Here is a 27,522-nt window from a genome sequence, read left to right as displayed (position 1 = left end):
TAAATTATACAATATATATTTGGTGTAGTTTTGATATTTTACAAAAGGCGTGCAGTATATATTTACTGTACTTTTTGATATTTTATTTACAGTAAATAATATACATTTGGTGTAATTTTTGATATTTTATGTACAGTATATTAAATATAATTACTGTAGTTTTTGATAGTTTATTTACAGTATATATAACACATGTTTGGTGTACTTTTTGTTATTTTATATACAGTATGTAATATATATTTACTGTACTTTTTGATATATTATTTACAGTATATAAAATGTATTTGGTTTACTTTTAGTTATTATTATTTGTACAATATATGAAATATATTTACTGTACCTTTTGATATTTTATGTACAGTATATAAGATATATTTGGTGTCCTTCTGATATTTTATGTAAATTAAATAATATATATTTGGTGTAGTTTTTGATCTTTTACATAGGGTGTGTCATATATATTTACTGTCCTTTTTGATATTTTATTTACAGTATCTAGTATACACTTGGTTTCATTTTTGATATTTTATGTAATATATATTAAACATTATTACTGTAGTTTTTGATAGTTTATTTACAATATATATAACACATACTTGGTGTACTTTTTGATATTTTATGTACAGTATGTAGTATATATTCACTGTAATTTTTCCTATTTTATTTACACTATATAAAGTTTTTTGGTGTACTTTTAGTTAATATTATATGTACAATATATGAAATATATTTACTGTACTTTTTTATATTTTATGTACAGTATATAGGATATATTTGGTGTCCTTTTGATATTACATGTAAATTATATAATATATATTTGATGTAGATTGTGATATTTTACATATGGTGTGTAATATAAGTTTACTGTACTTTTTGAAAGTTTATTTACACTATATAAAATGTATTTGCTGTACTTTTAGTTAATATTATATGTACAATATATGAAATATATTTACTGTACTTTTTGATATTTTATGTACAGTATATAAGATATGATTTGTGTCCTTTTGATATTTTATGTAAATTATATAATATATATTTGGTGTAGATTGTGATATTTTTCATATGGTGTGTAATATATATTTACTGTACATTTTGATATTTTATTTAGAGTAAATAATATACATTTGGTGTAATTTTTGATATTTTATGTACAGTATATTAAATTTAATTACTGTAGATTTTGATAGTTTATTTACAGTGTATATAACACATATTTGTTGTTCTATTTGATATTTTATGTACAGTATGTAATATAAATTTACTGTATTTTTGATATTTTATTTATAGTATATAAAATGTATTTGGTGTACTTTTAGTTAATATTATATGTACAATATATGAAATATATTTACTGTACATTTTGGTATATTATGTAGAGTATATAAGGTATATTTGGTGTCCTTTTGATATTTTATGTAAATTATATAATATATATTTGGTGTAGTTTGTGATATTTTACATAGGGTGTGTAATATATATTTACTGTACTTTTTGGTATTTTATTTACAGTAAATAATATACATTTGGTGTAATTTTTGATATTTTATATACAGTATATTAAATATAATTACTGTAGTTTTTGATAGTTTATTTACAGTATATATAACACATATTTGGTGTACTTTTTGATATTTTATGTACAGTATGTAATATATATTCACTGTAATTTTTGGTATTTTATTTACACTATATAAAATGTATTTGGTGTACTTTTAGTAAATATTATATGTACAATATATGAAATATATTTACTGTACTTTTTGGTATTTTATGTACAGTATATAAGTTACATTTGGTGTACTTTTGATATCTTATGAAAATTATATAATATATATTTGGTGTAGATTGTGATATTTTACATATGGTGTGTAATATATATTTACTGCACTTTTTGATATTTTATTTACTGTAAATAACATACATTTGGTGTAATTTTTTATATTTTATGTACAGTATATTAAATATAATTACTGTAGTTTTTGATAGTTTATTTAGAGCATATATATAACACATATTTGGTGTACTTTTTGATAATATATGTACAGTATGTAATATATAGTTACTGTAATTTTTGATAATTTATTTACAGTATATAAAATGTATTTGGTGTACTTTTAGTTAATATTATATGTACAATATATGAAATATATTTACTGTACTTTTTGATATTTTATGTACAGGATATAAGATATATTTTGTGTCCTTTTGATATTTATTGTAAATTTTATAATATATATTTGGTGTAGTTTTTGATATTTTACATAGTGTGTGTCATATATATTCACTGTCCTTTTTGATATTTTATTTACGGTATATAATATACATTTGGTGTGATTTTTGATATTTTATGTACAGTATATTAAATATAATTACTGTAGTTTTTGATAGTTTACAGTATATATAACACATATTTGGTGTACTTTTTGATATTTTATGTACAGTATGTAATATATATTTACTGTAATTTTTGAAATTTTATATACAGAATATAAAATGTATTTGGTGTACTTTTAGTTAATATTATATGTACAATATATGTAATATATTTACTGTATTTTCTTATGTTTTATGTACAGTATATAAGATATATTTGGTGTTCTGTTGATATGTTATGTAAATTATATAATATATATTTGGTGCAGTTTTTGATATTTTACATAGAGTGTAATATATATTTACTGTAATTTTCATATATTATTTACAGTATATAATTTACATTTGGTGTAATTTTTGATATTTTATGTACTGTATATTAAACATAATTACTGTAGGTTTTGATAGTTTATTTAGAGTATATAAAACACATATTTGGTGTACTTTTTGATATATTATATACAGTATGGAATGTATATTTACTGCAATTTTTGATATTTTATTTACAGTATATAAAATGTATTTGGTGTACTTTTAGTGAATAATATATGTACAATATATGAAATATATTTACTGTACTTTTTGATATTTTAAGTACAGTATAAAAGATATATTTGGTGTCCTTTTGATATTTTATGTAAATTATATAATATATATTTGGTGTAGTTTTTGATATTTTACATAGGGTGTGTAGTAAATATTTACTGTCCTTTTTGATATTTTATTTACAGTATATGATATTCATTTGCTGTAATTTTTGATATATTTTGAAAAGTATATTAAATATAATTACTGTAGTTTTTGATAGCTTATTTACAGTATATATAACACATATTTGGTGTACTTTTTGATATTTTATGTACAGTATGTAATTTATATTTACTGTACTTTTTCATATTTTATTTACAGTATATATAATGTATTTGGCGTACTTTTAGTTAATATTATATGTACAATGTATGAAATATATTTACTGTACTTTTTGATATTTATGTACAGTATATAACATATATTTGGTGTCGTTTTGATATTTTATGTAAATTATATAATATATATTTGGTGTGGTTTTTGATATTTTACATAGGGTGTGTAGTATATATTTACTGTCCTTTTTGATATTTTATTTACAGTATATATTATACATTTGGTGTAATTTTTGATATTTTATGTACAGTATATTAAATATAAGTACTGTAGTTTTTGATAGTTTATTAACAGTATATATAAAACATATTAGGTGTACTTTTTGATATTTTATGTACAGTATGTAATACATATTTACTGTACTATTTGATATTTTATTTACACTATATAAAATATATTTGGTGTACTTTTAGTTAATATTATATGCACAATATATGAAATATATTTACTGTACATTTTGATATTTTATGTACAGTATATAAGATATATTTGGCGTACTTTTGATATTTTATGTAAATTATGTAATATATATTTGGTGTAGATTGTGATATTTTACATATGGTGTGTAATATATATTTACTGTACTTTTTGATATTTTATTTACAGTACATAATATACATTTGGTGTAATTTTTGATATTTTATGTACAGAATATTCAATATAATTACTGCAGATTTTATAGTTTATTTACAGTATATATAACACATATTTGGTGTACTTTTTGATATTTTATGTAGAGTATGTAATACATATTTACTGTAATTTTGATATTTTATTTAGAGTATATAAAATGTATTGGGTGTACTTTTAGTTCATATTATATGTACAATATATGAAATATACTTACTGTAATTTTTGATATTTTATGTACAGTATATAAGATATATTTGGTGTCCTTTTGATATTTAATGTAAATTATATAATATATATTTGGTGTAGATTGTGATATTTTACATATGGTGTGTAATATATATTTACTGTACTTTTTGATATTTTATTTACAGTATATAATATACATTTGGTGTAATATTTCATATTTTATGTACAGTACATTAAATATAATTAGTGTAGTTTTTCAAAGTTTATTTACAGTATATATAACACATATTTGGGGTACTTTGTGATATTTTATTTACAGTATGTAATATATATTTACTGTACTTTTTGATATTTTATTTACAGTATATAAAATGTATTTGGTGTACTTTATTTAATATTATATGTACAATATATGAAATATATTTCCTGTACATTTTGATATTTTATGTAGAGTATATAAGATATATTTGGTGTCCTTTTGATATTTTATGTAAATTATACAATATATATTTGGTGTAGTTTTTGATATTTTACATAGGGTGTGTAGTATATATTTCCTGTCCTTTTCGATATATTATTTACAGTAAATAATATACATTTGGTGTAATTATTGATATTTTATTTAGAGTATATTAAATATAATTACTGTAGTTTTTGATAGTTTATTTACAGTATATATAACACATATTTGGTGTATTTTTGATATTTTATGTACAGCATGTAATATACATTTACTCTAATTTTTGATATTTTATTTACAGTATATAAAATGTTTTTGGTGTACTTTTAGTTAATATTATATGTACAATATATGAAATATATTTACTGTACTTTTTGACATTTTATGTACAGTATATAAGATATATTTGGTGTCCTTTTGATATTTTATGTAAATTATATAATATATATTTGGTGTAGTTTGTGATAATTTACATAGGGTGTGTAATATATATTTACTGTACTTTTTGATATTTTATATACAGTATATTATACATTTGGTGTAATTTTTGATATTTTATATACAGTATATTAAATATAATTATTGTAGATTTTGATAGTTTATTTACAGTATATATAACACATATTTGGTGTACTTTTTGATATTTTATTTATATTATATAATATTCATTTGGTTTAAATTTTGATATTTTATGGGCAGTATATTAAATATAATTACAGTAGTTTTTGATAGTTTATGTACACTATATATAACACATATTTGTTGTACTTTTTGATATTTTATGTACAGTATGTAATATATATACTATACTATTTGATATTTTATTTACAGTATATAAAATTTATTTGGTGTACTTTTAGTTAATATTATATGTACAATATATGAAATAAATTTACTGTAAGTTTTGAAATTTTAAGTACAGTATATAAGGTATATTTTGTGTCCTTTTGATATTTTATGTAAATTATATAATATATATTTGGTGTAGATTGTGATATTTTACATATGGTGTGTAATATATATTTACTGTTCATTTTGATATTTTATTTACAGTATATAATGTACATTTGGTGTAATATTTGGTATTTTATGTACAGTATATTAAATATAATTACTGTAGTTTTTCACAGTTTATTAACAGTATATATAACACATATTTGGGGTACTTTTGATATTTTATGTACAGTATGTAATATATATTTACTGTACTTTTTGATATTTTATTTACAGTATATAAAATGTATTTGGTGTACTTTCAGTTAATATTATATGTACAATATATGAAATATATATCCTGTACTTTTTGATATTTTATGAACAGTATATAAGATATATTTGGTGTCCATTTGATATTTTATGTAAATTATATAATATATATTTGGTGTAGTTTTTGATATTTTACAGAGGGTGTGTAGTATATATTTACTGTCCTTTTTGATATTTTATTTACAGTATATAGTATACATTTGGTGTAATTTTTGATATTTTATATACAGTATATTAAATATAATTACTGTAGTTTTTGATACTTTATTTACAGTATATATAACACATATTTGGTTTACTTTTTTATATTTTATGAACTGTATGTAATATATATTTACTGTACTTTTTGATATTTTATTTACACTATATAAAATGTATTTGGTGTACTGTTAGTTAATATTATATGTACAATATATGAAATATATTTACTGTACTTTTTGACATTTTATGTACAGTATATAAGATATATTTGGTGTACTTTTCATATTTTATGTAAATTATATAATATATATTTTGTGTAGATTGTGATATTTTACATATGGTGTGTAATATATATTTACTGCACTTTATGATATTTTGTTTACAGTATATAATATACATTTGGTGTAATTTTTCATATTTTATGTACAGTATATTAAATATAATTACTGTAGAATTTATAGTATATTTACAGTATATATAACACATATTTGGTGTAATTTTTGATATTTTATGTACAGTATGTAATACATATTTACTGTACTTTTTGATATTTTATTTACAGTATATAAAATGTATTTTGTGTACTTTTAGTTAATATTATATGTACAATATATGAAATACATTTACTGTAATTTTTGATATTTTATGTACAGTATAAAAGATATATTTGGTGTCCTTTTGATATTTTATGTAAATTATATAATATATATTTGGTGTAGTTATTGATATTTTACATAGGGTGTGTAATATATATTTACTGTACTTTTTGATATTTTATTTACAGTATATAATATTCATTTGGTGTAATTTTTGATATTTTATGTACAGTATATTAAATATAATTACAGTAGTTTTTGATAGTTTATGTACAGTATATATAACACAAATTTGGTGTACCTTTTGATATTTTCTGTACAGTATGTAATATATATTTATTGTACTTTTTGATATTTTATTTACAGTATATAAAATGTATTTGGCGTACTTTTAGTTAATATTATATATACAATGTATGAAATATATTTACTGTACTTTTTGATATTTATGTAGAGTATATAACATATATTTGCTGTCGTTTTGATATTTTATGTAAATTATATAATATATATTTGGTGTAGATTGTGATATTTTACATAGGGTGTGTAATATATATTTACTATACTTTTTGGTATTTTATATACAGTAAATAATATACATTTGGTGAAATTTTTCATATTTTATGTACAGTATATTAAATATAATTACTGTAGTGTTTGATAGTTTATTTACAGCATATATAACACATATTTGGTGTACTTTTTGATATTTTATGTACAGTATGTAGTATATATTCACTGTAATATTCCATATTTGATTTACACTATATAAAGTTTATTTGGTGTACTTTTAGTTAATATTATATGTACAATATATGAAATATATTTACTGTACTTTTTGATATTTTATGTACAGTATATAGGATATATTTGGTGTCCTTTTGATATTATATGTAAATTATATAATATATATTTGGTGTAGATTGTGATATTTTACATATGGTGTGTAATATATATTTACTGTACTTTTTGAAATATTATTTACACTATATAAAATGTATTTGGTGTACTTTTAGTTAATATTACATGTACAATATATGAAATATATTTACTGTACATTTTGATATTTTATGTACAATATATAAGATATATTTAGTGTCCTTTTGATATTTTATGTAAATTATATAATATATATTTGGTATAGTTTGTGATATTTTACATAGGGTGTGTAATATATATTTACTGTACTTTTTGGTATTTTATTTACAGTAAATAATATACATTTGGTGTAATTTTTGATATTTTATGTACAGTATATTAAATATAATTACTGTAGGTTTTGATAGTTTATTTACAGTATATATAACACATATTTGGTGTACTTTTTGATATTTTATGTACAGTATGTAATATATATTCACTGTAATTTTTGATATATTATTTACACTATATAAAATGTATTTGGTGTACTTTTAGTTAATATTATATGTACAATATATGAAATATATTTACTGTACTTTTTGATATTTTATGTACAGTATATAAGATATATTTGGTGTCCTTTTGATAGTTTCTGTAAATTATATAATATATATTTGGTGTAGATTGTGATATTTTACATATGGTGTGTAATATATATTTAGTGTAAATTTTGATATTTTATTTACAGTAAATAATATACTTTTGGTGTAATTTTTGATATTTTATGTACAGTATACTATATATAATTACTGTAGTTTTTGATAGTTTATTTACAGTATATAAAACACATATTTGGTGAACTTTTTTATATTTTATGTACAGTATTTAATATATATTTACTGTACTTTTTGATATTTTATTTACACTATATAAAATGTATTTGGTGTTCTTTTAGTTAATATTATATGTGCAATATATGAAATATATTTACTGTACTTGTTGATATTTTATGTACAGTATATTAGATATATTTGGTGTCCTTTTGATATTTTATGTAAATTATATAATATATATTTGGTGTAGTTTGTGATATTTTACATATGGTGTGTAATATATATTTACAGTACTTTTTGGTATTTTATTTACAGTAAATAATATGCATTTGGTGTAATTTTTGATATTTTATGTACAGTATATTAAATATAATTACTGTAGCTTTTGATAGTTTATTTACAGCATATATAACACATATTTGGTGTACTTTTTGATATTTTATCTACAGTATGTAGTATATATTCACTGTAATTTTTCATATTTTATTTACACTATATAAAGTTTATTTGGTGTACTTTTAGTTAATATTATATGTACAATATATGAAATATATTTACTGTACTTTTTGATATTTTATGTACAGTATATAGGATATATTTGGTGTCCTTTTGATATTATATGTAAATTATATAATATATATTTGGTGTAGATTGTGATATTTTACATATGGTGTGTAATATATATTTACTGTACTTTTTGAAAGTTTATTTACACTATATAAAATGTATTTGGTGTACTTTTCGTTAATATTATATGTACAATATATGAAATACATTTACTGTAGTTTTTGATATTTTATGTACAGTATATAAGATATGTTTGGTGTCCTTTTGATATTTTATGTAAATTATATAATATATATTTGGTGTAGATTGTGATATTTTTCATATGGTGTGTAACATATATTTTCTGTACATTTTGAAATTTTATTTACAGTAAATAATATACATTTGGTGTAATTTTTGATATTTTATGTACAGTACATTAAATTTAATTACTGTAGTTTTTGATAGTTTATTTACAGTGTATATAACACATATTTGTTGTACTATTTGATATTTTATGTACAGTATGTAATATAAATTTACTGTACTTTTTGATATTTTCTTTACAGTATATAAAATGTATTTGGTGTACTTTTAGTTAATATTACATATACAATATATGAAATATATTTACTGTACATTTTGATATTTTATGTACAGTATATAAGGTATATTTGGTGTCCTTTTGATATTTTATGTAAATTATATAATATATATTTGGTGTAGTTTGTGATATTTTACATAGGGTGTGTAATATATATTTAGTGTACTTTTTGGTATTTTATTTACAGTAAATAATATACATTTGGTGTAATTTTTGATATTTAATGTACAGTATATTAAATATAATTACTGTAGTTTTTGATAGTTTATTTACAGTATATATAACACATATTTGGTGTACTTTTTGATATTTTATGTACAGTATGTAATATATATTCACTGTAATTTTTGATATTTTATTTACAGTATATAAAATGTATTTGGTGTACTTTTAGTTAATATTATATGTACAATATATGAAATATATTTACTGTACATTTTGGTATTTTATGTACAGTATATAAGATATATTTGGTGTACTTTTGATATCTTATGAAAATTATATTATCTATATTTGGTGTAGATTGTGATATTTTACATATGGTGTGTAATATATATTTACTGCACTTTTTGATATTTTATTTACTGTAAATAACATACATTTGGTGTAATTTTTTATATTTTATGTACAGTATATTAAATATACTTACTGTAGTTTTTGATAGTTTATTTAGAGTATATATAACACATATTTGGTGTACTTTTTGATAATATATGTACAGTATGTAATATATAGTTACTGAAATTTTTGATATATTATTTACAGTATATAAAATGTATTCGGTGTACTTTTAGTTAATATTATATATACAATATATGAAATATATTTACTGTACATTTTGATATTTTATGTACAGTATATAAGGTATATTTTGAGTCCTTTTGATACTTTATGTAAATTATATAATATATATTTGGTGTAGTTTTTGATATTTTACATAGTGTGTGTAATAGATATTTACTGTAATTTTTGGTGCTTTATTTACAGTAAATAATATACATTTGGTGTAATTTTTGATATTTTATGTACAGTAAATTAAATATAATTACTGTAGTTTTTGATAGTTTATTTACAGTATATATAACACATATTTGGTGTACTTTTTGATATTTTATCTACAGTATGTAATATATATTCACTGTAATTTTTGATATTTTATTTACGCTATATAAAATGTATTTGGTGTACTTTTAGTTAATATTATATGTACAATATATGAAATATATTTACAGTACTTTTTGATATTTTATGTACAGTATATAAGATATATTTGGTGTCCTTTTGATAGTTTCTGTAAATTATATAATATATATTTGTTGTAGATTGTGATACTGTACATATGGTGTGTAATATATATTTACTGTAGTTTTTGATATTTTATTTACAGTATATAAAATGTATTTGGTGTAGTGTTAGTTAATATTATATGTACAATATATGAAATATATTTACTGTACATTTTGATATTTTATGTACAGTATATAAGGTATATTTGGGGCCCTTTTGATATTTTATGTAAATTATATAATATATATTTGGTGTAGTTTGTGATATTTTACATAGGGTGTGTAATATATATTTATTGTACTATTTGATATTTTATTTACAGTAAATAATATACATTAGGTGTAATTTCTGATATTTTATGTACAGTATATTAAATATAATTACTGTAGTTTTTGATAGTTTATTTACAGTATATATAAAACATATTTGGTGTACTTTTTGATATTTTATCTGCAGTATGTAATATATATTCACTGTAACTTTTGATATTTTTTTTACACTATATAAAATGTATTTGGTGTACTTTAATTAATATTATATGTACAATATATGAAATATATTTACTGTTATTTTTGATATTTTATGTACAGTATATAAGATATATTTGGTGTCCTTTTGATATTTAATGTATATTATATAATATATATTTGGTGTAGATTGTGATATTTTACTTATGGTGTGTAATATATATTTACTGTACTTTTTGATATTTTTTTTACACAATAAAAAATGTATTTGGTGTACTTTTAGTTAATATTATATGTACAATATATGAAATATATTTACTGTAATTTTTGATATTTTATGTACAGTATATAAGATGTATTTGGTGTCCTTTTGATATTTTATGTAAATTATATAGTATATATTTTTTGTAGATTGTGATATTTTACATATGGTGTGTAATATATATTTACTGTACTTTTTGATATTTTATTTACAGTAAATAACATACATTTGGTGTAATATTTGATATTTTATTTACAGTATATTAAATATAATTACCGTAGATTTTCATAGTTTATTTAGAGTATATATAACACATATTTGGTGTACTTTTTGATAATATATGTACAGTATGTAATATATATTTACTGAAATTTTTGATATTTTTTTTACAGTATATAAAATGTATTCGGTGTACTTTTAGTTAATATTATATATACAATATATGAAATATATTTACTGTACATTTTGATATTTTATGTACAGTATATAAGGTATATTTGGTGTCCTTTTGAGATTTTATGTAAATTATATAATATATATTTGGTGTAGTTTGTGATATTTTACATAGGGTGTGTAATATATATTTACTGTACTTTTTGGTAATTTATTTACAGTAAATAATGTACATTTGGTGTAATTTTTGATATTTTATGTACAATATATTAAACATAATTACTGTAGTTTTTGATAGTTTATTTACAGTATATATAACACATATTTGGTGTACTTTTTGATATTTTATCTACAGTATGTAATATATATTCACTGTAATTTTTGATATTTTATTTTCACTATATAAAATGTATTTGGTGTACTTTTAGTTAATATTATATGTACAATATATGAAATATATTTACTGTACATTTTGATATTTTATGTACAGTATATAAGATATATTTGGGGTCCTTTTGATATTTTATGTAAATTATATAATATATATTTTGTGTAGATTGTGATATTTTACATATGGTATGTAATATATATTTACAGTACTTTTTGACATTTTATTTACAGTATATAAAATGTATTTGGTGTACTTTTAGTTAATAGTATATGTACAATATATGAAATATATTTACTGTATATTTTGACATTTTATGTACAGTATATAAGATATATTTGGTGTCCTTTTGATATTTTATGTAAATTATATAATATATATTTGGTGTAGATTGTGATATTTTACATATGGTGTGTAATATATATTCACTGTACTTTTTGGTATTTTATTTACAGTAAATAATATATATTTGGTGTAATTTTTGATATTTTATGTACAGTATATTAAATATAATTACTGTAGTTTTTGATAGTTTATTTACAGTATATATAACACATATTTGGTGTACATTTTGATATTTTATGTAAAGTTTGTAATATATATTTACAGGATTTTGATATTTTATTTACAGTATATAAAATGTATTTGGTGTACTTTTAGTTAATATTATATGTACAATGTATGAAACATATTTACTGTACTTTTTGATATTTCATGTACAGTATATAAGATATACTTGGAGGCCTTTTGATATTTTATGTAAATTATATAATATATATTTGGTGTAGTTTTTGATATTTTACATAGGGTGTGTAATATATATTTACTGTCCTTTTGGATATTTTATTTACAGTTTATAATATACATTTGGTGTAATTTCTGATATTTTATGTACATTATATAAGATATATTTTGTGTCCTTTTGATATTTTTTTGTAAATTATATAATATATATTTGGTGTAGTTTTTGATATTTAACATAATGTGTGTCATATATATTCACTGTCCTTTTTGATATTTTATTTACAGTATATAATATACATTTGGTGTGATTTTTGATATTTTATGTACAATATATTGTATATAATTACTGAAGTTTTTTATAGTTTACAGTATATATAACACATATTTGGTGTACTTTTTGATATTTTATGTACAGTATGTAATATATGTACTGTAATTTTTGATATTTTATTTACAGTATATAAAATGTATTTGGTGTACTTTTAGTTAATAATATATGTACAATATATGAAATATATATACTGTACTTTTTGATATTTTATGTACAGCATATAAGATATATTTGGTGTCCTTTTGATATTTTATGTAAATTATATAACATATATTTGGTGTAGTTTCTGATATTTTACATAGGGTGTGTAGTATATATATACTGTCCTTTTTGATATTTTATTTACAGTATATAATTTACATTTGGTGTAATTTTTGAAAATTTATATACAGTACATTGAATATAATTACTGTAGTTTTTGATAATTACAGTATATATAACACATATTTGGTGTACTTTTTGATATTTTATGTACAGTATGTAATATATATTCACTGTAATTTTTGATATTTTATTTACACTATATAAAATGTATTTGGTGTACTTTTAGTTAATATTATATGTACAATATATGAAATATATTTACTGTACTTTTTGGTATTTTATGTACAGTATATAAGATATATTTGGTGTACTTTTGATATCTTATGAAAATTATATAATATATATTTGGTGTAGATTGTGATATTTTACATATGGTGTGTAATATATATTTAGTGCACTTTTTGATATTTTATTTACTGTAAATAACATACATTTGGTGTAATTTTTTATATTTTATGTACAGTATATTAAATATAATTACTGTAGTTTTTGATAGTATATTTAGTGAATATATAACACATATTTGGTGTACTTTTTGATAATATATGTACAGTATTTAACATATAGTTACTGTAATTTTTCCTATTTTATTTACAGTATATAAAATATATTCGTTGTACTTTTAGTTAATATTATATATACAATATATGAAATATATTTACTGTACTTTTTGATATTTTATGTACAGTATATAAGATATATTTGGTGTCCTTTTGATAGTTTCTGTAAATTATATAATATATATTTGGTGTAGATTGTGATACTTTACATATGGTGTGTAATATATATTTACTGTAGTTTTTGATATTTTATATACAGTATATAAAATGTATTTGGTGTACTGTTAGTTAATATTATATGTACAATATATGAAATATATTTACTGTACATTTTGATATTTTATGTACAGTATATAAGATATATTTGGTGTACTTTTGATATTTTATGTAAATTATATAATATATATTTGGTGTAGATTGTGACATTTTACATAAGGTGTGTCATATATATTTACTGTTCTTTTTGATATTTTATTTACAGTAAATAACATACATTTGGTGAAATTTTTGATATTTTTTGTACAGTATATTAAATATAATTACTGTAGTTTTTCATAGTTTATTTATAGTATATGTAACACATATTTGGTGTACTTTTTGATAATATATGTACAGTATGTAATTTACATTTACTGTAATTTTTGATATTTTATTGACAGTATATAAAATGTATTCGGTGTACTTTTAGTTAATATTATATATACAATATATGAAATATATTTACTGTACATTTTGATATTTTATGTACAGTATAAAAGGTATATTTGGGGCCCTTTTGATATTTTATGTAAATTATAAAATATATATTTGGTGTAGTTTGTGATATTTTACATAGGGTGTGTAATATATATTGATTGTACTATTTGATATTTTATTTACAGTAAATAATATACATTAGGTGTAATTTCTGATATTTTATGTACAGTATATTAAATATAATTACTGTAGTTTTTGATAGTTTATTTACAGTATATATAACACATATTTGGTGTACTTTTTGATATTTTATCTGCAGTATGTAATATATATTCACTGTAATTTTGATATTTTTTTTACACTATATAAAATGTATTTGGTGTACTTTTTGTTAATATTATATGTACAATATATAAAATATGTTTACTGTTATTTTGATATTTTATGTACAGTATATAAGATATATTTGGTGTCCTTTTGATATTTAATGTATATTATATAATATATATTTGGTGTAGATTGTGATATTTTACATATGGTGTGTAATATATATTTACTGTACTTTTTGATATTTTTTTTACACTATAAAAAATGTATTTGGTGTACTTTTAGTTAATATTATATGTACAATATATGAAATATATTTACTGTATATTTTGATATTTTATGTACAGTATATAAGATGTATTTGGTGTCCTTTTGATATTTTATGTAAATTATATAGTATATATTTTTTGTAGATTGTGATATTTTACATATGGTGTGTAATATATATTTACTGTACTTTTTGATATTTTATTTACAGTAAATAACATACATTTGGTGTAATATTTGATATTTTATGTACAGTATATTAAATATAATTACCGTAGTTTTTCATAGTTTATTTAGAGTATATATAACACATATTTGGTGTACTTTTTGATAATATATGTACAGTATGTAATATATATTTACTGTAATTTTTGATATTTTTTTTACAGTATATAAAATGTATTCGGTGTACTTTTAGTTAATATTATATATACAATATATGAAATATATTTACTGTACATTTTGATATTTTATGTACAGTATATAAGGTATATTTGGTGTCCTTTTGATATTTTGTGTAAATTATATAATATATATTTGGTGTAGTTTGTGATATTTTACATAGGGTGTGTAATATATATTTACTGTACTTTTTGGTAATTTATTTACAGTAAATAATGTACATTTGGTGTAATTTTTGATATTTTATGTACAATATATTAAATATAATTACTGTAGTTTTTGATAGTTTATTTACAGTATATATAACACATATGTGGTGTACTTTTTGATATTTTATCTACAGTATGTAATATATATTCACTGTAATTTTTGATATATTATTTACACTATATAAAATGTATTTGGTGTACTTTTAGTTAATATTATACGTACAATATATGAAATATATTTACTGTACATTTTGATATTTTATGTACAGTATATAAGATATATTTGGGGTCCTTTTGATATTTTATGTAAATTATATAATATATATTTTGTGTAGATTGTGATATTTTACATATGGTATATAATATATATTTACAGTACTTTTTGACATTTTATTTACAGTATATAAAATGTATTTGGTGTACTTTTAGTTAATAGTATATGTACAATATATGAAATATATTTACTGTATATTTTGACATTTTATGTACAGTATATAAGATATATTTGGTGTCCTTTTGATATTTTATGTAAATTATATAAGATATATTTGGTGTAGTTTCTGATATTTTACATAGGGTGTGTAGTATATATTTACTGTCCTTTTTGATATTTTATTTACAGTATATAATTTACATTTGGTGTAATTTTTGAAAATTTATATACAGTACATTGAATATAATTACTGTAGTTTTTGATAATTACAGTATATATAACACATATTTGGTGTACTTTTTGATATTTTATATACAGTATGTAATATATATTTACTGTAATTTTTGATACTTTTTTTACAGTATATAAAATGTATTTGGTGTACTTTTATTTAATATTATATGCACAATATATGAAATATATTTACTGTATTTTTGATATTTTATGTACAGTATATAATTTATATTTGGTGTTCTTTTGATATTTTATGTAAATTATATAATATATATTTGGTGTAGTTTTTGATATTTTACATAGTGTGTGTAGTAAATATTTACTGTCCTTTTTGATATTTTATTTACAGTATATGATATACATTTGCTGTAATTTTTGATATTTTATGAAAAGTATATTAAATATAATTACTGTAGTTTTTGAAAGTTTATTTACAGTATATATAACACGTTTGGTGTACTTTTTGATATTATATGTACAGTATGCAATATATATTTACTGTAGTTTTTGATATTTTATTTACAGTATACAAAATGTATTTGTTGTATTTTTAGTTAATATTATATGTACAATATATGAAATATATTTACTGTAGTTTTTGATATTTTACGTACAGTATATAAGATATATTTGGTGTCCTTCCGATATTTTTTGTAAAGTGTATAATATATATTTGGTGTAATTTTTGATATTTTACATAGGGTGTGTAATATATATTTACTGTATTTTGGATATTTTATTTACACTATATAATGTACATTTGGAGTAATTTTTGATATTTTATGTACAGTATATTTAATATAATTACTGTAGTTTTTTATAGTTTATTTACAGTATATATAACACGTATTTGGTGTACTATTTGATATTTTATGTACAGTATGTAATATATATTTACTGAAATTTTTGATATTTTATTTACAGTATAGAAAAAGTATTTGGTGTACTTTTAGTTAATAATATATGTACAATATATGAAATATATATACTGTACTTTTTGATATTTTATGTACAGTATATAAGATATATTTGGTGTCCTTTTGATATTTTATGTAAATTATATAATATACATCTGGTGTAGTTTTTTATATTTTACAAAGGGTGTGTAGTATATATTTACTGTCCTTTTTGATATTTTATTTACAGTATATAATTTACATTTGGTGTAATTTTTGATAATTTATATAAAGTACATTGAATATAATTACTGTAGTTTTTGATAATTACAGTATATATAACACATATTTGGTGTACTTTTTGATATTTTATGTACAGTATGTAATATATATTTACTGTAATTTTTGATATTTCATTTACAGAATATAAAATGTATTTGGTGTACTTTTAGTTAATATTATATGTACAATATATGAAATATATTTACTGTAGTTTTTGATATTTTACGTACAGTATATTAGATATATTTAGTGTCCTTCCGATATTTTTTGTAAATTATATAATATATATTTGGTGTAAATTTGGATATTTTACATTGGGTGTGTAATATATATTTACTGTATTTTGGATATTTTATTTACACCATATAATTGATATTTGGTGTAATTTTTGATATTTTATATACAGTAGATTGAATATAATTACTGTATTTTTTGATATTTACAGTATATATAACACATATTTGGTGTACTTTTTGATATTTTATGTACAGTATGTAATATATATTTACTGTAAATTTTGATAATTTATTTACAGTATATAAAATGTATTTGGTGTACTTTTAGTTAATATTATTTGTACAATATATGAAATATATTTACTGTACTATTTGATATTTTATGTAGAGTATATAAGACATATTTGGTGTCCTTTTGATATTTTATGTAAATTATATAATATACATTTGGTGTAGTTTTTGATATTTTACATAGGGTGTGTCATATATATTTACTCTACTTTTTGATATTTTATTTACAGTAAATAATATTCATTTGGTGTAATTTTTGATATTTTATGTACAGTATATTAAATATAATTACTGTAGTTTTGATAGTTTATTTAGAGTATATATAACACATATTTGGTGTACATTTTGATATTTTATGTACAGTATGTAATATATATTTACTGTACTTTTTGATATTTTATTTACAGTATATAAAATGTATTTGGTGAACTTTTAGTTAATATTATATATACAATATATGAAATATATTTACTGTACATTTTGATATTTTATGTACAGTAGATAATATATATTTGGTGTCCTTTTGATATTTTATGTGAATTTTATAATATATATTTGGTGTAGTTTCTGATATTTTACATAGGGTGTGTAATATATATTTACTGTAATTTTTGATATTTTATTTACAGTAAATAATATACATTTGGTGTATTTTTTGATATTTTATGTACAGTATATTAAATATAATTACTGTAGTTTTTGATAGTTTATTTACAGTATATATAACACATATTTGGTGTAGTTTTTGATATTTTATGTACAGTATGTAATATATATTTTCTGTAATTTTTTATAATTTATTTACAGTATATAAAATGTATTTGGTGTACTTTTAGTTAATATTATATATACAATATATGAAATATATTTACTGTACATTTTGATATTTTATGTACAGTATAGAAGATATATTTTGTGTCCTTTTGATATTTTATGTAAATTATATAATATATATTTGGTGTAGTTTGTGATATTTTACATAGGGTGTGTAATATATATTTACTGTACTTTTTGATATTTTATTTACAGTATATAATATACATTTGGTGTAATTTTTGATATTATATGTACAGTATATTAAATATAATTAGTGTAGTTTTTGATAGTTTATTTACAGTATATATTACACATATTTGGTGTACATTTTGATATTTTATGTACAGTATGTAATATATATTTACTGTACATTTTGATATTTTATTTACGGTATACAAAATGTAGTTGGTGTACTTTTACTTAACAATATATGTACAATATATGAAATATATATACTGTACTTTTTGATATTTTATGTACAGTATATAAGATATATTTGGTGTCCTTTTGATATTTTATGTAAATTATATAATATATATTTGGTGTAGTTTTTTATATTGTACATAGGGTGTATAGTATATATTTACAGTCCTTTTTGATATTTTATTTACAGTATATAATTTACATTTGGTGTAATTTTTGATAATTTATATACAGTACATTGAATATAATTACTGTAGTTTTTGATAATTACAGTATATATAACACATATTTGGTGTACTTTTTGATATTTTATGTACAGTATGTAATATATATTTACTGTTATTTTTGATATTTCATTTACAGAATATAAAATGTATTTGGTGTACTTTTAGTTAATATTATATGTACAATATATGAAATATGTTTACTGTAGTTTTTGATATTTTACGTACAGTATATAAGATATATTTGGTGTCCTTCCGATATTTTTTGTAAATTATATAATATATATTTGGTGTAAATTTGGATATTTTACATTGGGTGTGTAATATATATTTACTGTATTTTGGATATTTTATTTACAGTATATAATTGACATTTGGTGTAATTTTTGATATTTTATATACAGTACATTGAATATAATTACTGTAGTTTTTGATATTTACAGTATATATAACACATATTTGGTGTACTTTTTGATATTTTATGTACAGTATGTAATATATATTTACTGTAAATTTTGATAATTTATTTACAGTATATAAAATGTATTTGGTGTACTTTTAGTTAATATTATATGTACAATATATGAAATATATTTACTGTACTATTTGATATTTTATGTACAGTATATAAGATATATTTGGTGCCCTTTTGATATTTTATGTAAATTATATAATATATATTTGGTGTAGTTTTTGATATTTTACATAGGGTGTGTCATATATACTTACTGTACTTTTTGATATTTTATTTACAGTAAATAATATACATTTGGTGTAATTTTTGATATTTTATGTACAGTATATTAAATATAATTACTGTAGTTTTGATAGTTTATTTAGAGTATATATAACACATATTTGGTGTACATTTTGATATTTTATGTACAGTATGTAATATATATTTACTGTACATTTTGATATTTTATTTACAGTATATAAAATGTATTTGGTTTACTTTTAGTTAATATTATATATACAATATATGAAATATATTTACTGTACTTTTTGATATTTTATGTACAGTAGATATATATTTGGTGTCCTTTTGATATTTTATGTGAATTTTATAATATATATTTGGTGTAGTTTTTGATATTTTACATAGGGTGTGTAATATATATTTACTGTAATTTTTGATATTTTATTTACAGTAAATAATATACATTTGGTGTATTTTTTGATATTTTATGTACAGTATATTAAATATAATTACTGTAGTTTTTGATAGTTTATTTACAGTATATATAACACATATTTGGTGTAGTTTTTGATATTTTATGTACAGTATGTAATATATAATTTCTGTAATTTTTTATAATTTATTTACAGTATATAAAATGTATTTGGTGTACTTATTTAATATTATATATACAATATATGAAATATATTTACTGTACATTTTGATATTTTTTGTACAGTATATAAGGTATATTTGGTGTCCTTTTGATATTTTATGTAAATTATATAATACATATTTGGTGTAGTTTGTGATATTTTACCTAGGGTGTGTAATATATATTTACTGTACTTTTTGGTATTTTATTTACAGTAAAAAATATACATTTGGTGTAATTTTTGATATTTTATGTACAGTATATTAAATATAATTACTGTAGATTTTGATAGTTTATTTACAGTATATATAACACATATTTGGTGTACTTTTTGATATTTTATGTACAGTATGTAATATATATTCACTGTAATTTTTGATATTTTATTTACACTATATAAAATGTATTTGGTGTCCTTTTAGTTAATATTATATGTACAATATATGAAATATAATTACTGTACTTTTTGTTATTTTATGTAAAGTATATAAGATATATTTGGTGTACTTTTGATATCTTATGAAAATTATATAATATATATTTGGTGTAGATTGTGATATTTTACATATTGTGTGTAATATATATTTAGTGCACTTTTTGATATTTTATGTACTGTAAATAACATACATTTGGTGTAATTTTTTATATTTTATGTACAGTATATTAAATATAATTACTGTAGTTTTTGATAGTTTATTTAGTGTATATATAACACATATTTGGTGTGCTTTTTGATAATATATGTACAGTATGTAATATATAGTTACTGTAATTTTTCATATTTTATTTACAGTATATAAAATATATTCGTTGTACTTTTAGTTAATATTATATATACAATATATGAAATATATTTACTGTACATTTTGATATTTTATGTACAGTATATAAGGTATATTTTGTGTCCTTTTGATATTTTATGTAAATTATATAATATATATTTGGTGTAGTTTTTGATATTTTACATAGTGTGTGTAATATATATTTACTGTAATTTTTGGTGCTTTATTTACAGTAAATAATGTACATTTGGTGTAATTTTTTATATTTTATGTACAGTAAATTAAATATAATTACTGTAGTTTTTGATAGTTTATTTACAGTATATATAACACATATTTTGTGTACTTTTTGGTATTTTATCTACAGTATGTAATATATATTCACTGTAATTTTTGATATTTTATTTACGCTATATAAAATGTATTTGGTGTACTTTTAGTTAATATTATATGTACAATATATGAAATATATTTACTGTACTTTTTGATATTTTATGTACAGTATGTAAGATATATTTGGTGTCCTTTTGATAGTTTCTGTAAATTATATAATATATATTTGGTGTAGATTGTGATACTTTACATATGGTGTGTAATATATATTTACTGTAGTTTTTGATATTTTATTTACAGTATATAAAATGTATTTGGTGTACTGTTAGTTAATATTATATGTACAATATATGAAATATATTTACTGTACATTTTGATATTTTATGTACAGTATATAAGATATATTTGGTGTACTTTTGATATTTTATGTAAATTATATAATATATATTTGGTGTAGATTGTGATATTTTACATAAGGTGTGTCATATATATTTACTGTTTTTTTTATATTTTATTTACAGTAAATAACATACATTTGGTGAAATTTTTGATATTTTTTGTACAGTATATTAAATATAATTACTGTAGTTTTTCATAGTTTATTTACAGTATATATAACACATATTTGGTGTACTTTTTGATAATATATGTACAGTATGTAATTTATATTTACTGTAATTTTTGATATTTTATTGACAGTATATAAAATGTATTCGGTGTACTTTTAGTTAATATTATATATACAATATATGAAATATATTTACTGTACATTTTGATATTTTATGTACAGTATATAAGGTATATTTGGGGCCCTTTTGATATTTTATGTAAATTATATAATATATATTTGGTGTAGTTTGTGATATTTTACATAGGGTGCGTAATATATATTTATTGTACTATTTGATATTTTATTTACAGTAAATAATATACATTAGGTGTAATTTCTGATATTTTATGTACAGTATATTAAATATAATTACTGTAGTTTTTGATAGTTTATTTACAGTATATATAACACATATTTGGTGTACTTTTTGATATTTTATCTGCAGTATGTAATATATATTCACTGTAACTTTTGATATTTTTTTTACACTATATAAAATGTATTTGGTGTACTTTTAGTTAATATTATATGTACAATATATGAAATATATTTACTGTAATTTTTGATATTTTATGTACAGTATATAAGATGTATTTGGTGTCCTTTTGATATTTTATGTAAATTATATAGTATATATTTTTTGTAGATTGTGATATTTTACATATGGTGTGTAATATATATTTACTGTACTTTTTGATATTTTATTTACAGTAAATAACATACATTTGGTGTAATATTTGATATTTTATGTACAGTATATTAAATATAATTACCGTAGATTTTCATAGTTTATTTAGAGTATATATAACACATATTTGGTGTACTTTTTGATAATATATGTACAGTATGTAATATATATTTACTGAAATTTTTGATATTTTTTTTACAGTATATAAAATGTATTCGGTGTACTTTTAGTTAATATTATATATACAATATATGAAATATATTTACTGTACATTTTGATATTTTATGTACAGTATATAAGGTATATTTTGTGTCCTTTTGATATTTTATGTAAATTATATAATATATATTTGGTGTAGTTTTTGATATTTTACATAGTGTGTGTAATATATATTTACTGTAATTTTTGGTGCTTTATTTACAGTAAATAATGTACATTTGGTGTAATTTTTTATATTTTATGTACAGTAAATTAAATATAATTACTGTAGTTTTTGATAGTTTATTTACAGTATATATAACACATATTTTGTGTACTTTTTGGTATTTTATCTACAGTATGTAATATATATTCACTGTAATTTTTGATATTTTATTTACGCTATATAAAATGTATTTGGTGTACTTTTAGTTAATATTATATGTACAATATATGAAATATATTTACTGTACTTTTTGATATTTTATGTACAGTATGTAAGATATATTTGGTGTCCTTTTGATAGTTTCTGTAAATTATATAATATATATTTGGTGTAGATTGTGATACTTTACATATGGTGTGTAATATATATTTACTGTAGTTTTTGATATTTTATTTACAGTATATAAAATGTATTTGGTGTACTGTTAGTTAATATTATATGTACAATATATGAAATATATTTACTGTACATTTTGATATTTTATGTACAGTATATAAGATATATTTGGTGTACTTTTGATATTTTATGTAAATTATATAATATATATTTGGTGTAGATTGTGATATTTTACATAAGGTGTGTCATATATATTTACTGTTTTTTTTATATTTTATTTACAGTAAATAACATACATTTGGTGAAATTTTTGATATTTTTTGTACAGTATATTAAATATAATTACTGTAGTTTTTCATAGTTTATTTACAGTATATATAACACATATTTGGTGTACTTTTTGATAATATATGTACAGTATGTAATTTATATTTACTGTAATTTTTGATATTTTATTGACAGTATATAAAATGTATTCGGTGTACTTTTAGTTAATATTATATATACAATATATGAAATATATTTACTGTACATTTTGATATTTTATGTACAGTATATAAGGTATATTTGGGGCCCTTTTGATATTTTATGTAAATTATATAATATATATTTGGTGTAGTTTGTGATATTTTACATAGGGTGCGTAATATATATTTATTGTACTATTTGATATTTTATTTACAGTAAATAATATACATTAGGTGTAATTTCTGATATTTTATGTACAGTATATTAAATATAATTACTGTAGTTTTTGATAGTTTATTTACAGTATATATAACACATATTTGGTGTACTTTTTGATATTTTATCTGCAGTATGTAATATATATTCACTGTAACTTTTGATATTTTTTTTACACTATATAAAATGTATTTGGTGTACTTTTAGTTAATATTATATGTACAATATATGAAATATATTTACTGTTATTTTTGATATTTTATGTACAGTATATAAGATATATTTGGTGTCCTTTTGATATTTAATGTATATTATATAATATATATTTGGTGTAGATTGTGATATTTTACATATGGTGTGTAATATATATTTACTGTACTTTTTGATATTTTTTTTACACTATAAAAAATGTATTTGGTGTACTTTTAGTTAATATTATATGTACAATATATGAAATATATTTACTGTAATTTTTGATATTTTATGTACAGTATATAAGATGTATTTGGTGTCCTTTTGATATTTTATGTAAATTATATAGTATATATTTTTTGTAGATTGTGATATTTTACATATGGTGTGTAATATATATTTACTGTACTTTTTGATATTTTATTTACAGTAAATAACATACATTTGGTGTAATATTTGATATTTTATGTACAGTATATTAAATATAATTACCGTAGATTTTCATAGTTTATTTAGAGTATATATAACACATATTTGGTGTACTTTTTGATAATATATGTACAGTATGTAATATATATTTACTGAAATTTTTGATATTTTTTTTACAGTATATAAAATGTATTCGGTGTACTTTTAGTTAATATTATATATACAATATATGAAATATATTTACTGTACATTTTGATATTTTATGTACAGTATATAAGGTATATTTGGTGTCCTTTTGAGATTTTATGTAAATTATATAATATATATTTGGTGTAGTTTGTGATATTTTACATAGGGTGTGTAATATATATTTACTGTACTTTTTGGTAATTTATTTACAGTAAATAATGTACATTTGGTGTAATTTTTGATATTTTATGTACAATATATTAAACATAATTACTGTAGTTTTTGATAGTTTATTTACAGTATATATAACACATATTTGGTGTACTTTTTGATATTTTATCTACAGTATGTAATATATATTCACTGTAATTTTTGATATTTTATTTACACTATATAAAATGTATTTGGTGTACTTTTAGTTAATATTATATGTACAATATATGAAATATATTTACTGTACATTTTGATATTTTATGTACAGTATATAAGATATATTTGGGGTCCTTTTGATATTTTATGTAAATTATATAATATATATTTTGTGTAGATTGTGATATTTTACATATGGTATGTAATATATATTTACAGTACTTTTTGACATTTTATTTACAGTATATAAAATGTATTTGGTGTACTTTTAGTTAATAGTATATGTACGATATATGAAATATATTTACTGTATATTTTGACATTTTATGTACAGTATATAAGATATATTTGGTGTCCTTTTGATATTTTATGTAAATTATATAATATATATTTGGTGTAGTTTGTGATAATTTACATAGGGTGTGTAGTATATATTTACTGTACTTTTTGACATTTTATTTACAGTGTATAATATACATTTGGTGTAATTTTTGATATTTTATGTACAGTATATTAAATATAATTAGTGTAGTTTTTGATAGTTTATTTACAGTATATATAACACATATTTGGTGTACTTTTTGATATTTTATGTACAGTATGTAATATATATTTACTGTACTTTTTGATATTTTATTTACAGTATATAAAATGTATTTGGTGTACTTTTAGTTAATGTTATATGTTCAATATATGAAATATATTTACCGTATTTTTTGATATTTTACGTACTGTATATAGGATACATTTGGTGTCCTTTTAATATTTATTGTAAATTATATAATATATATTTGGTGTAGTTTTTGATATATTACATAGTGTGTGTCATATATATTCAGTGTCCTTTTTGATATTTAATTTACAGTATATAATATATATTTGGTGTGATTTTTGATATTTTATGTACAGCATATTATATATAATTACTGAAGTTTTTGATAGTTTACAGTATATATAACACATATTTGGTGTACTTTTTGATATTTTATGTACAGTATGTAATATATATTTACTGTAATTTTTGATATTTTATTTACAGTATATCAAATGTATTTGGTGTACTTTTAGTCAATAATATATGTACAATATATGAAATATATATACTGTACATTTTGATATTTTATGTAGAGTATATAAGATATATTTGGTGTCCTTTTGATATTTTATGTAAATT

This window comes from Pan paniscus, chromosome 22, assembly GCF_029289425.2.
Source record: "Pan paniscus chromosome 22, NHGRI_mPanPan1-v2.0_pri, whole genome shotgun sequence".
NCBI lineage: Eukaryota > Metazoa > Chordata > Mammalia > Primates > Hominidae > Pan > Pan paniscus.
This window is presented reverse-complemented; position numbering follows the sequence as displayed.